Source organism: Protopterus annectens, chromosome 9.part0 (assembly GCF_019279795.1).
Source record: "Protopterus annectens isolate FY-2018-M chromosome 9.part0, PAN1.0, whole genome shotgun sequence".
Lineage (NCBI taxonomy): Eukaryota > Metazoa > Chordata > Ceratodontiformes > Protopteridae > Protopterus > Protopterus annectens.
Genome location: NC_056743.1, coordinates 1,737,652,366 through 1,737,667,688, shown reverse-complemented (window position 1 = coordinate 1,737,667,688; position 15,323 = coordinate 1,737,652,366).

The window sequence follows — 15,323 nt, the reverse complement described above, 5'->3', positions numbered from 1 at the left end:
GTGACCATAGGTGTGGAGCATTGATTTCCCATGTTGGTAATTACCAGGTCTAGGATATTGGAACCCCTGGTGGGACTAAGGATTAGTTGATCCAGGGCATTGGAATGTATGAATTCCAAGAACCATTGGGCAAAGGTGTTGGTACATGAGTAGTTTTTCCAGTTAATGGCTAAGTAGTTAAAATCACCCAGTATTAGGGTGTTTGGTTGTATCTTAATATTTTCCAGTATGTTTAGAAAGGTATAGTGAGAATCTTGGGGCATGGTGGGGGATCTGTAGCAAGCTACAATTTGGATTGCAGTCTTACCTAGTGTTGGGCAACTAGCCTGGTGTTGTGAATATTCTTGGTAAATATGGACACTCCTCCACCTTTAGTGTTTCGGTCCTGGTTTGTGGCCGAAAAGTGTGGTAAGAGTTGTAGCCTGGTATTGCAGGGGTGCTCTCTGGAGCCTTGAACCAGGTCTCAGTTACTGCACAGATATCGATGTTCTCCATTTTTAGGAGTGCCTCGAGAGAGTGCATTTTAAGGTTTAGACTTCTAACATCGAGTAACATTATCTTCATATTTTGCATGCTTGTACCTGTTACAGTGGTGGTTTTGTCCTTTGAACTTTGTCTAAAAAAGCACTATAGGGGTGGCAAGTGCCTTAGCCAGTATACTGAATCCCAGGGGTGACAGGTGCAGGCTATCTCTGGCAAAGTATCGTGGTCTGTTGATCATCTCGTCCCAGGCAGACAGATACTGGATCCCCTTTGAATGACACCAGAAGCTTAGCCAATTGTTGAAGTCAATCATTTTGTCCTTATACTGTGTTATCATTCTGGGCAAAGGCAGGATGCTACCAGGGCTAGGGTCATACCTGCATGGGTCACATGATATGAGAGCTCTTCCATGTCTCTTTTCATGTAATCCAGGGAGGTACGTCTCAAGTCATTCATTCCAACATGGACAATGACGAAGTCATATTTGTACTTGTTGTGGAGTGACTTGAGTGCATGCGTTATGTGGCGGATCCTGGCACCCGACAGGCAGCTAACAGTAACCTTCTCCTTGTTCAGCCTGGTGAGTGGGACATCAATGTGCCTGACTATAGAGTCACCTATGACTAAAGTGTTATAATATATAATACTTTGCTAATATTTAATCGGGGTATTATTTTTTTCTGTAAAACTATTAAAAAGTGTGTTGGTGGTCAACAAGCAATTCTAAAAAAGTTCCACCTTAAAGTGCACATTCTGTATAGGGCAGCTGTCAGTTTTGATAATAGTGAATATTGTAAAAACTACACTGCAGTGAAGCTATTAAAAATATATTTAAAAGTTTTGCAATGCTGTCTGGTTGAGATGAGGATACACACATTTGAGAAACGTTCGGACTCATGCAAAATTCAAAAAAAAAGATAAAAACTCTTCCTTTCCCAGTTCAGTGTTTATAGTGGAAGAAAAACAGATAAAAAGATACCTGGCAAAAAAGAGGCAATGGTAGAAAAATCCCCCGTACAAAAACATGTGCCCTATTTTCTACTGATGAAACCTTTCAATGGTTCCCACTTCAGAACTAACAACCTTCACAAAAATGCTGAGAAAAGAATATGTTATGTTGGTCCACCCAGTTTTAAAAGCATCACTGAAGGTCCCTGCGTCGTAGTCACAGGTAGTAGTTCTTCACTTGTAAGAGCCTTTTTCCCTTTTGCACCATCACCTTTGAAGGGCCTGAACTTGAGTCATTCTGCATCAGTACCTTTAACAACAGAAATTTCCACTCTCTAACACAATATTGACCTTTAACTACAATCCACTCTTTAAAAAGTATTGCAGTATGATTCAAGACAGAAACCATGCTGTCCATGAAAGTATCAGAATTACATACATGAGCTATATGTCGTCCATATAGCACCAGCTTTAGACATACCTTTTCCAGTGCCGATGATAGCACACAAATTCAAAAACAAACCACTCAGGACAAGTATGTACACCACCAGAATTAACCATGCAACAAAAGAAAGAAACTCATTAAATTATTCAGTAGATCCCAAACCCCTCTTCTCAAGGATAATATCAAAAGCACTGAAAAAAAATGAAGAACACTGTGGGGTCCACTAAAAGAGCTCATGAATTTAGGCTGACCTCTGAAGCCAAAGTCCTTATTTAGCTATGTTAGAAGACTAAGAAACAATATCCTAGTTACTATGGACTTATTCATAATGACACTTCTTATTCCAACTCATTAGACATTGCCAATATCCTTTCAAACAAATTTAGTGCCAGTTTCACCCCTGAGACGTCTATCTAAAGCCCTGGAGTATCTGAATTCTTACTCCTGCAATTATTTTTAAAGATCATTTACTGAAATTGCTAACCACTACCAGCAATGCTTCTTCCAGATGACCTGACAGTATACTTGGTTGCTTAATAGTGTTAAACATGTTATTGCAGAAACACTTTAAATTGTTTAATCTAAGTTTATGTACTGATTTTGTCCTTGATGAGTGCTGCAGTGTAGGTGGTAATGCTCCTCCATAAAGATGGCCATACAACTGACCTGAGTAATTGCTGACCTATTGGTCTTACTAGCCTCTTCTGAAAAGCCATGGAACATATTATAAATCTTCACTTAAATCAAAAATCTTATTAAGCTTGACCCTCAACAGTTTGGCTTTGTAATGGATAGATTCAGTTTAACAAAACTGATAAAGCTCTTCAAAAGGTTACAGAGGCTGTACACAATAGCCATGTAGTTCACATGGCGCACTTTGATCTGATGAAGGCTTTCAGCACCATTCGCTATGCTGACATCGTACAGAAGCTAAATGCTTTAAAATCAACTCATGTGATAAGCTGGATAGCAAACTGGTTGATAAACAGAACCCACATAGTATGAATTGCAGGTGCCTCATTAGAAAGTATGAAAGTAACCAACTGAATTCATCAGGGCCTGGTGCTGAGACCTTTCCTTTTTGGCATTTACTTTCCAGATCTCCAAGCACAGAGCCAAAACCTCTGGCTAATAAAGTTTGCTAATAACTACAAACTGGGGTTTGATGGTAAGTCACCCTCTTAACACCCAGACTTTCTAGAATGAACTCTTCTTAGTAAAATCTTGCTGTACCAAAAATGGGCGTAAACTGAATGTTAGAAATTTACAATATCATAACTATTCATAGATGCCTTCCATTACACTACAAAATAAAAAAGTAGTCAGGGACCTAGGAACTTGGGTTAATAATACCCTGCCTTTTGACTATTACGTGAGAATGCTTGTCAGGAAATTATTTTATTTAGCTCAGCTCATTGCTGAACAAATATCATCAAGGTGTAAAGATGTAACCACACTCTTATACTCCGCATTCATCAGATGAATTATTGAGTACAATGCCCCCTTTGGGATGTATGTTATTAAATATATCAAACAATTAGAAAGACCCCAAAGGTTCCTAACATAAAGATCACAGACCTAAAGTCCTTGGGCTTCCAAGACAGGATAGAAGCTTTATCCCTTTATTCAGTGTTTTTTACATGTTTGAGGGGAAATCTCTGTTTCAATTAGCATGCCATTAGAGACCCAATTGTCCAGGACCTTTTGTATCTCTGCAAGTCCAATATCTCCACCATTACTAGAACCAGGGACCTAAATCTTCATAGATTCATAGATTAGTACTAGGCTAACTGCCCTTGTGGGCCATTTCCAGCCTAGCCAATTACCCCATGTGAGAATCAAACCCTGCACTTTGTGTTTGTAAGGTAAGCACCTTAACCATTATGCCAAGAGCCTTAATCCCATAGTCAATTCATAGACAGATGAGTAAAACGTGGTGGAGGGACAGGTTTATAACTCTTCATCTCCCAAACCTCTGGAATGAACTTCTGCATGTTAAGCAGTGTGACTTATTATCTGTCTTTAACCATAATGTTGATGACTGGATGGGTAGACACACATTTGCTCAGGACTGAGAATTAAGGTCCTCTTGAGAAAGGAGGTGTGGCACGAAGGATGGTAATGGTGAGGTGCGAATGGTCATAAGAGTTAATGACCTTGAAATGTCTGTGGAAAAAAAGATAAGGAAAAGAAAATAAAATCGCCTTTTGCAATCTTGTCTGAGGAAGGAGAGTAATTTTATATGTGGCAAATGTTTTCTCCTTCATGCCCAGACTTACAGCACTTGGTATCTCTTCACACTCCACTGGCACTTCTCCAGATGGTCTTCTTCTTCTTCTTTCAGCTGCTCCCATTAGGGGTCGCCACAGCAGATCAACTGTTTCCATTTCTTCCTGTCCTCTGCATCTTGCTCTGTCACACCAACCACTTGCATGTCCTCTCTCACCACATCCATAAACCTTATCTTAGGCCTTCCTCTTTTCATGTTACCTGGCAGCTTCATCCTTAGCATCTTTTTCCCAATATACTCTGCATCCCTCCTCAGCACATGTCCAAACCAATGTAATCTTGCCTCTCTTGCTTTTTCTCCAAACCTTCCAACCTGGGCTGACCCTGTAATATACTTATTCCTAATCCTGTCCATCCTCGTCATACCCAGTGCAAATCTTAACATCTTCAACTCTACCGCGTCAAGCTCTGACTCCTGCCTTTTTGTCAATGCCACTGTCTCCAACCCATATAACATAGCTGGTCTCACTACCCTCTTGTAGACCTTCCCTTTCACTCTTACTGGTACTCATCTAGCACAAATCACTCCTGACACTCTTCTCCACCCACTCCATCCTGCCTGTACTCTCTTCTTCACCTCTCTTCCACACTCACCATTACTCTGAACTGTTGATCCCAAGTATTTAAACTCATCCATCTTTGCCAACTCTACTGCCTGCATCCTCACCATTCCTCTATCCTCCCTCTCATTCACACACATATATTCTGTCTTAGTCCTGCTGACCTTCATTCCTCTTCTCTCCAGAGCATAACTCCATCTCTCCAGGGTCTCCTCCACCTATTCCCTACACCCACTATAGATCACAATGTCATCTGCAAACATCATAGTCCACAGGGACTCCTGTCTGATCTCATCTGTCAACCTGTCCATTACCATTGCAAATAAGAAAGGGCTCAGGGCTGATCCTTGATGTAATCCCACCTCCACCTTAAATGCATCTACTTGTCTCAGGACTTTATTTTCTGTGCTCAGAGCTATCCAGACCTTGCATTGGTAGAGGGAAGTCCTACTGCCTACCAGTGGGACTGGTGAGCATTGTACTGCCTATCTAACGCTAGAGGAGTGGTTTCCAGCTCTGAAATTGTAATTTTATTAGCCTTTTGGGCTGATTTCTTTCCCTTTCAACTTTCTCGCTTAAAAACGCTTGTGTTTGCATATCTGTCACATTGTGCAGCACTGCGAGGCTACAGTTAAACTATTCCAGGTGCCAGAAAGTCTGCTCTTCAAATTTTCCCTTAAAACTAGCTGGTTTCTCAGTAGTAGCACTAAAATCTGAACCCCTGTGACTAGCACTTGCTCTAGAACCTGCTGGAAAGCACTAGGAAGCCTGAAACAGATACAAGCACTCAGCTCTCCTTGTCAATAAGGAGAAATTAATCATAGGCACTAAGCAGCCTATAATTGCAAAGTACCTTGCAAAGGTAAGGGAAAACAGCTCTTAAACTTTGCATAAAAGCACCTAAACAGGCATGTCCAAGGGTCAGCTTCCGGTGATTTCTCCTGTCCACCTGGTGAATCTGGGCATACTGGGGCAATGCGGCGACTGCCTCATGTACACAGACAATCCTCTCCTCTTACCACCCAACACTACAACCTGCGAGGGATGCACTTACATAGCCAAACTGGAAGCAAAGCTCTCTCCGGCCTAGATTGTGCTAGACAGTCAAGAGGAGAAGGTTAACACCTGCATCACACCTCAAGCAACTCATAGCCCTTCAAAACCCACACCATCAACACCCACACATAGCAACACTAAACCCACATATGTGAAGGCCCTTAACATTAACCTGCCCAAGCAACAAGGACCTCCGAAGCTGAAACGTAAACAAACACCAGTCACAACCAAAGTGACACATAGCTCACAACATCAGTGTGCCACCCAACAAAAGCCCCTAAGGCAAGACAATGTACCCAACACTTTAGTCATAGGTTACTCTATAGTCAGGCTGATGTCCCACTCACCAGACTGAACAAGGAGAAAATTACAGTCAGCTGCCTGTCGGGTGCCAGGATCCGCCACATAACGCATGCACTCAAGTCACCCCACAACAAGTACAAATATGAATCTGTCATTGTCCATGCTGGAGTGAATGACTTGAGATGTACCTCCCTGGACTACATGAAAAGAGATATGGAAGAGCTCTTGGATCATGTGATCCAGGCAGGTATGACCCTAGCCCTGAGTAGCATCCTGCCTTCGCCAAGAATGATACCACAGTATAAGGACAAAATGATTGACTTCAACAATTGGCTAAGCTTCTGGTGTCATTCAAGGGGGATCCAGTATTTGTCTGCCTGGGAAGACATGATCGATAAACCATGATGCTTTGCCAGAGATGGTCTGCACCTGTTCCCCCCTGGGATTCAGGTTACTGGCTAAAGCTCTTACCACCCCTATAGTGCCTTTTTTAGGCAAGGTTCAAAGGATAAAACCACCACCGTAACAAATAGAAGTAGGCAAAATCTGAAGGTAATGCTATTCAATGCTAGAAGTCTAAACCTCAAAATGCACTCCCTCGAGGCACTTCTAAAAATGGAGAACATCGATATCTGTGCAGTAACTGAGACCTGGTTCAAGGCTCCAGAGAGCACCCCTGCAATACCAGGCTACAATTCTTACCACACTTTTCGGCCACAAAACCAGGACCGAAACACTAAAGGTGGAGGAGTGTCCATATTCATCAAGGATATTCACACCTCCAGGCTAGTTGCCCAACACAATGCATCTGAAATTCTCCAGGTGCAACTAACACTAGGTAAGACTGCAATCAAATTGTAGCTTGCTACAGATTCCCATCCATTTCCCAAGATTCTCACTACACCTTTCTAAACATACTGGAAAATATTAAGATACAACCAAACACCCTAATACTGGGTGATTTCAACTACCCTGCCATTAATTGGGAAAACTACTCAGGTACCAACTCCTTTTCCTAACGGTTCTTGGAATTCATAAATTCCAATGCCCTGGATCAACTAATCCATTGTCCCACCAGGGGCTCCAATATCCTAGACCTGGTCATTACCAACATGGGAGATAGATGCTCCACACCAGTGGTCACCCCCTCATTGGTCAGGTCTGACCATAAGCAAATCACCCTTGACATCCACATCCCATCCCCATCCCCCAGTAAGGAACCCTCCTTAAAAACTTCTCCAAAGCCAACTTAAGCTACTGAAGTCAGAAGTGTCAAACTTCACAACACCCACGCAGACGGGATCTGGAAGTTCGACTGCAGAATCCTACACTAAGGCACTGTACGAGCACATCCACTCATGCATGAATTGTGCCATCCCAAATAGAACCAAGATGCTCTTCTCCAAAAAAGGTAGCCAATCTGGTGGTCCCCTGCTATAAACAAACTATACAACAGAAGGAAGAAACTGTTGCAAAAAAGAGGAAAATCCAAGGATGCAAAAAACTCCCTCACCAGCCTCAGTAAGAAGCTGAGATCCCTCATAAAATCCTCAAAAGCTAGTTACGAAAATAAAATTGCCAAAGATTCCAAAGACAACCACAAGGCATTCTATAGTTATGTCAAAAATCTAAATGTCAATGCTCAGATCTGCTCTGAGTTACAACAGAATGGCATTAAATATACTGATCCCAAGGATATTGCCAATATCCTGGCAGATCGATTTAGTGCCAACTTCACCCCTCTCTCACACCCTAAAAGGCCCATCTCAATACCAAAAGATTGCCAAATTCTGATAATCACGGCCACACAGGTAGAAACTGCACTCTCCAAAGCTAAGAATACAGCATCCATGGGACCAGATGACATCCAAGGCTGTGTACTACATGAACTTCAAAATTAACTGGCACCTCAGCTAAGTGTCATGTTTAATCATAGCCTCACCTCAGGCTTCGTGCCCACTGAATGGCGCACAGCTACAGTTATCCCGCTCCACAAGGGTGGATCCACTTTGGATCCTGGGAACTACCATCCCATCAGTCTGACAAGCCTGATTTGCAAGGGCATGGAATGCATTATCATGGAACTTATAAACAAAGACATTGGCAACCTTCAAACACTAGACCCCACCCAGTTTGGGTTTGTGAAGGACTGATCTTGTCTCCTGAATCTGATTGACTTCTTCAAATCAGTCTCCAGAGCTGTGGACGAGGGTAAGGCAGTCCACACAGCCTATCTGGACCTCGCCAAGGCCTTTGACACCATCCCCCACTCTAGAATCATAGATAAACTTACTAAGCTGGGCATAAATCCCTACGTCACTCAATGGGTTGCTAACTGGCTTACTGACAGAACCCAGACAGTAAAAGTAGCCGACTCCAAATCCAGCTCCAGACAAGTGACAAGTGGAGTACCTCAGGGTTCAGTCCTGGGACCACTCTTGTTTGGCATCTACTTCTCTGAAGTACAGGCCAACACTAAGGGACTCTGGCTAACAAAGTTGGGAGCCATTATTGAATCCCCAAATGATGTGGATATTCTACAACAGGGCCTTACAGAAACAGATGCAGATGCCATATACTGACCGTCTAAAAAAACTCCACCTATACTCTGTGGCATATCATCTACTCAGAGGCGATCTCTGCTTAACATACAAGGCCATGTCAAACCCTGAGCTGTTGGGCATGCTCCACTTAAAGAAATCCCAATCCCTCAGAGCCACACGCTCCAGGGATCTAAACCTTGTCATCACAATGAACAAAACATGCTGGAGGGGTAGGTTCTTGACCCAGGGACTCCCCATACTCTGGAATAGGCTGCCCATACATATCAAGCAGAGCGCCTCTTTGGCTGTCTTCAAAAGGAACCTTGATGATTGGATGGGAGATAGGAAATTCCCCCTGGGGATCATGTCAGTTGCCCTGGTAGACAGGGGAATGGAGAAGTAAATATTGTGGGAAGAAATATCCAAGGAATTGTTATGGCTAGGCTTGCATTGGCCCTAGGGCCGATAGCCTAGTACCAGCCTATGAACCTATTACTCCCACCGCAGACCTCAGCACTGTCACACTACCCTCGTACATATCCTGCACCATGCTTAAATACTTCTCTGACACTCCCGACTTCCTCATACAATGCCACAACTCCTCTCTAGGCACCCTGTCATATGCTTTCTCTAAATCCAAAAAGACACAATGCAACTCCTTCTGACTTTCTCTGTACTTCTCCATCAACACTCTTAGAGCAAACATAGCATATGTAGTGCTCTTTCCTGGCATGAAACCATATTGCTGATCACTAATCATCACCTCCCTTCTTAACTTAGCTTCCACTACTCTTTCCCATAACTTCATGCTGTGACTGATCAATTTAATCCCTCTGTAGTTACTACAGCTCTGCAAATCACCCTTATTCTTAAAAGTCGGTACCAAAACACTTTTTCTGCATTCCTCAGGCATCCTCTCACTTTCCAAGATTTCATTAAACAAAAGTTAAAACTCAACTGCCATTTCTCCTAAACACCTTTCAGACTCAACTGCCACAGTAGCTCATCCATACCACTCACTCACACATACAATCACACCTAGGGCCAATTTAGTGTCCAATCCAGCTACTGCATGTCTTTGGCATGTGGGAGGAAACCAGATCACTCAGAGGAAACCCACATATACACAGGGAGAACATGCAGACTTCACACAGAAGGCAACCCAGCCGAGAATTGAACTGGAGAACCTCTTGTTGTGAGGCAACAATGCTAACTGCTGTAAAACCGCAGCCACTGAAGAGATTGGACTGGTATGAGAAAAGTACAAATTTAGAAATCACTTAGATTACAATTTACACTTGACTGCTGTGTTAAACTTAAGCACCACAGGTTTGCCATATATGTGCAATTTCTCTGACCAGACAGCTTTCTCATTCATATTTTTAGAATTCTTGTTACACTGTGTTGTTTTACGATCCCTTTTTCTGACATTTCTTAGCACAGTACTCACAAAAGACATTGCACAACAGTCACAATCATTTCAGACTTTATGTTATTACTATTCCCTTGAATATAAATTTTCTGATTTTGCTTCTTTTTTCTATTGACACATTTTTATGTAATGGCCCATAGTGCCACACATCTTGAAAACTTGATTCTTTGTCACAGATTGACTCTTTTCATGCCTCTAGTCATGAATACATCAGATGTGGTTCTTTGTTGCTACTTTGTTCCTAGATGTCATCTTGCACAATGCATTTGGTGGCAATGTGTAGTCCCACAAGTTTTAATTTGTATTGTTTTAGAACTGTTCATTTTCCTTCTTGTTTCATATTCTGTGTCAATTTTAAAAACATTCATGTCATGATTTAAATATTTTAGTTATACATTTGACAGATCTCTAGCTATGGATTTAAGTTTTTGTTTTGGTGTCCCAGTAACCATCATGCCTTCTGTACAATGCTGTGGTGTCACATTTTTCCATCAGTAGTGAAAGCCCTATGCTCAATTTTGTTTACAGACCAGTGAAGGTTAAATGTGCTTGGAATACTGCCAACCATGCCTCTCAACCTCTTAACACAGAAAAATCTGGACAAAGCCAAAAATAATGGGGGACAAAGCTCCAAAAATAGGGACAATTTTTAAATAATGCTCTCATAAACTTAGAAAGCTGCTGCAATAAAAGGTATTGTGTTACCATGCATTGTCTGAAGGATGTGAAGTCTGAAACTCAAATGCTTGTCATTATTTAGTGAATTCAGTCCTCAATGATTTGCCACAAAAGTGCAGAAAACCACAATTTTTATAAGGAACCGAATAAAAATAAGAGGCAAAAATCTGGACATTCTTCGAAAACGTGGACAGTTGAGAGGTATGGTGCCAACACTATGTTGTTTTTTTCTTGCTTTACAACCATACAGCCTTTCTGAGCAAAACCATATATATCAAAGAAGTAAGCATGCAATAAACCACAAGGGTTGTCACCCAGTTTCATGGATGATGCACTCCACAATGACCCCACCACATTAGCATATGCCTCTGATTGTTCTTTGGTCCCCACCAAGAATTTTAACATAATGTTTACAACATGGACATGTGGTTACATTCCCCCTTCCCAACAAAGGTGTGTAGACATTGCTGCTTCATTCTTCTGTCTGCCATTCTGGCTCCTCTGCTGCCTGATTTCCCTCAATAGCCTAACTTTTATGTGGTTACTATTTATGCCATAGATTGTTCTGTCTCTTAGCAGTGAGTCGTGCTGTTTTCTACATGTACAGTTATTCATCAGATCAGCCACATATCCATCAAATGTTTCTTACTTTATTTGCCTCACATTATGCCTGGAATTTAGCTTTCAATATTACCAAACCTCTTTCTTCTCCACATGCAAAACAAAAGAGTTTGGAAGTGTCCCTGTTTTTTAGTGGTGTGCAGAGGGCTAACATTGTGTTAAGGTGCTGTGTGTGAGTGCTGAGGGTGCAGGGATTGAAACTTTGTAAGTGCCTGTATAAAGTGTATCCCTAGTGTCTAATATACTCCCCACTCCACATCTTTTGTGCTGTAAAACGTTGTTTTGTTATCTTTTTAACTGCCTTTCCAGCACAGTGTAAACAGTATCTGTGATGTATAGTGTTCTTCACCCCCTAACATTACAGGATTTGCTCATTAGTCTAGGGAAGTGCTGAAGTATGTCAGTCCACACCCCCAGACACACATAGCCCCCCATCATCCAATCACACTCATGGACACACTCTTCCATTCACACACACACACACACACACACACACACACACACACACACACACACACACACACACACACACACATACCTATCCTTTAACAAACTTATAGTCACTGAGTCAGCATCTTTGAGCACCAATTAAATGTCATGACCTCAGTATGAGTATCCTGCTATCTTAGTGTTTTTGCAGAGCCATTGTACTTCAGAAATCATTTCAAACAATCACTTTGATTTAATTTGTTTTGTTATGCACTCCCCTTGTCCATAGATTTTACTCTTTCAGGAAAATGACTGAGGCATATTGGTTAAATCCCTGTTGTTTCACTGGGCTTGAGACCATAGCTGGAGTGCAGCTTCATATGTTATCTCTTAATGTACGTGAACATCCATCATAGGACTAGTGGCAGTTGTCATCATCTGAATGACATCTGCATGCACTTCAGATGTTTTTCCATATTATGGTGTCTCACTGCTGGTTGTGATTTTCTTGTCACTGTTGATCATTTCTTAACTGTTTCATAAGTCCTCTCCTGGTACAATATCTTGCAGTAATGCTGTACCTTTGAGACCCAGTTATTGAAACAGTTTGTCCCACTTACAATTTGATATGCTTAAATTCTCTGATCAGTATTTTCTGGGCTATGTTAAAACCTGTTTCAACCATGTCATTTATATGTTGATAGTGCATTTTATGTAGTTGTCTCAACTCCTATCTGAATGTTGAACAAGACTTTTCACTTCAAGCACCACAATAATATGTTGCTAAATTGTTCCATTAGTCTGTTTTCTCATCACATTTGCCTGGATGAACAGTTACCTTCCAAATAGGGTCCTCAGAGTTAAAATACATAACTAATTTACTCAATCAGAAGATGTAATATTGGGAGTACCACAAGGCTTAGTCTTTGGGCCATTCCACTTTCCCATTTTCCATTTTCCATCAAAAACATTCCAGGGTCACATGCACACAGCTGTCTATATAGTCATGGCTCATGGCTCATGGCACTTGGAACCACCATAAGAAAATGGAGCCAATCAATGCCCTTCTGCACAGCTATGGCAGTGACCACCAAGCACGATAGTTTCCATTTATGTGTAGATCATGTCGTAACTGTTCCATGTATATTTTTCAGCTATAATGTTTTGCATGAATGTTGTACTTTTGGGACCCTGTCATTGAAACAGTATGCCCCACTTGCCATTTCATATTCTTAACGTCTGTGTCCAGTATTTTCTGGCCTATGGTGAAACCTTTTTCTTGTCAACATTTTTATGTCGTTGATGCATTCTGCACATTTATCTCCACATAAGTGGCTTCAAGTACCCTTTCTGTAAGTTGACAAAAGCTTTTGTTTCAGTGCACCATTCCAAACTCTTAGCTGAATGGTCCTGCTGTATCTAATTGCCTCATCATGCCCATCTTGATAAGGTTCACAAGTTCCTATATTACTGTTTGGTTAACTGCCCTTGTGGGCCATTTTAAATCTAGCCAATTACTCCATGTGAGAATCAAACCCTTCACCTTGTGTTTATAAGAAAAAACCTTAACCATTATCCAACCTTAAGGTATCTTCACAATAGGGCTTCCATGGTAAAAATTCATAACTTCATCACCTGATCAAAATAACATGGAAGTAACATACATCTCAGTCACGTGTTAATTCTGTTTCACTTTTTTTTATAAACATCTCTCACATATAACTTCTTAAGATTTCAATTGTGACATGCTTATATAGTGAAATATCAAGTGTTTACAATAAAAGAAAGACACACACACACACACACACACACACACACACACACACACACACACACACACACACACACACACACACACACACACACAGCAATTACCTTGTAACCATTTAAACCATGTGCGTGGTACTTGGACACACCCTAAGTGTTGAATGATGTCTGGTACAGCCAAATATCATGTTGCAGCCTCTGAATCCATCTGTGAAGACTGGTAGAGATGGGTAAAGGCTTCCAACCTAGTCAAATAGAATTTGATACATAATTCTGGCATTTGTAAATATAAATGTAAAATACAGGCTTGTTTCTTAAATGAAGGAGGAAATGTTGAACTTCAAGATTGTAGCAACATTGCCATCCACTGTAAAGAAAGCTAAGTCAAGCATTTCTTGTGGTCCTTTGAAATTAAAATTTTTTCATCACTGCCTTTGATGTTTTACAAGTCGGCTCCAGTCGTGCTAGATGAATGCTTCCTGCCTATTGTTTTAAGGCTAAAGTTAATGACCAGAATTTACATGTGGAATGTCTTTTATTGCTCTAAGTGTAAAAGAATGTAAATGCAGTTTCTGTCAGGCCTGGGAACCAGGAAGGTGTAAAAGATGATGTAATGTTTAGCAGAACTGCAGTTTCAATTTAAACAGTGAAAAGCAGAGATTATTAAGCATGTTTGTCTTGATATCCAACCTAAAGCACTGCCTGTTGTCTTAAGTTATCTCAGAAATGTGTTTTCTTGTAGAAATAGCTAGGACTATAAAGATTAGACTAAGTGTTTTTCTGTTATGTCAGAACTGTACTTCTGAATTATTTTAAGTTTGTGTGTGCTCTCTGAACTCTTGAATAGCACTGTGGTGTAGTAGTATTGTCTTGTGTTTTTAGTATTTATCATTAAATATTTTAAACCCTTTTCAACTGTGACTAGTTTATGTAGAGATAAGTTAAGCTGTATAGTACATTGCATATTTATAGAGTTTATTGTACAAAGCCACTCTAATAAGCCTTAAGACTGTTTAGTCACACTTACCAATTGGATAATAATATTGCACAGTAATAATTGGACACCCTTTTAAGGGCCTTTGGGTAGCTGATAATTATTAACTGGTGGTGGCAGGAATTACTACCATATAGTTTAGGTATAGGGGCACAGCTGGAGAATCTGTGTCAGCCTTTCCCTGGAGTGTCTGTGAAGTTGTATAAATACTTATCTCAAAGTGTGTGTGTATCAGCTACTTGGGCAGGGGCACAAACCACTGGTTGGACAGAGAGGGTACTGGAGGTTAGCTTGCCAGCTAAGCTGAGATCTGGACCCTATAGCTGTGCCAGTGGGGAGTCTTATTGAGGACCTGGAGAGCAAGGCAGCAACCAGCCCCAGTCTGACTGTGATCACTGTGTGCTCTTAAGGGAAATTGCACTTTACTGTGTGTATTTGTTATCCTTTCTACTATATGAGACACCCTCTCTGGTATTAGTGGTGAGGACTGAGGCTCCTTGATTGCTGGTCCAGGGCATGAGCATCACATATCAGTTGGTGACAGTGGTTGGGATATCCTCCCATATTAATTGGTGGCAGTGGTTGGGATATCCTCACATATTAATTGGTGGCAGTGGTTGGGATATCTACCTCACATATTAATTGGTGGCAGTGGTTGGGATATCCACCTCACATATTAATTGTTTGGCAGTGGTGGGATATCCACATCACATATTAATTAGATGGCAAATACTGATTGACTTGTAGTGGTGTGGGTAGAGTGAATCTTGTAGCT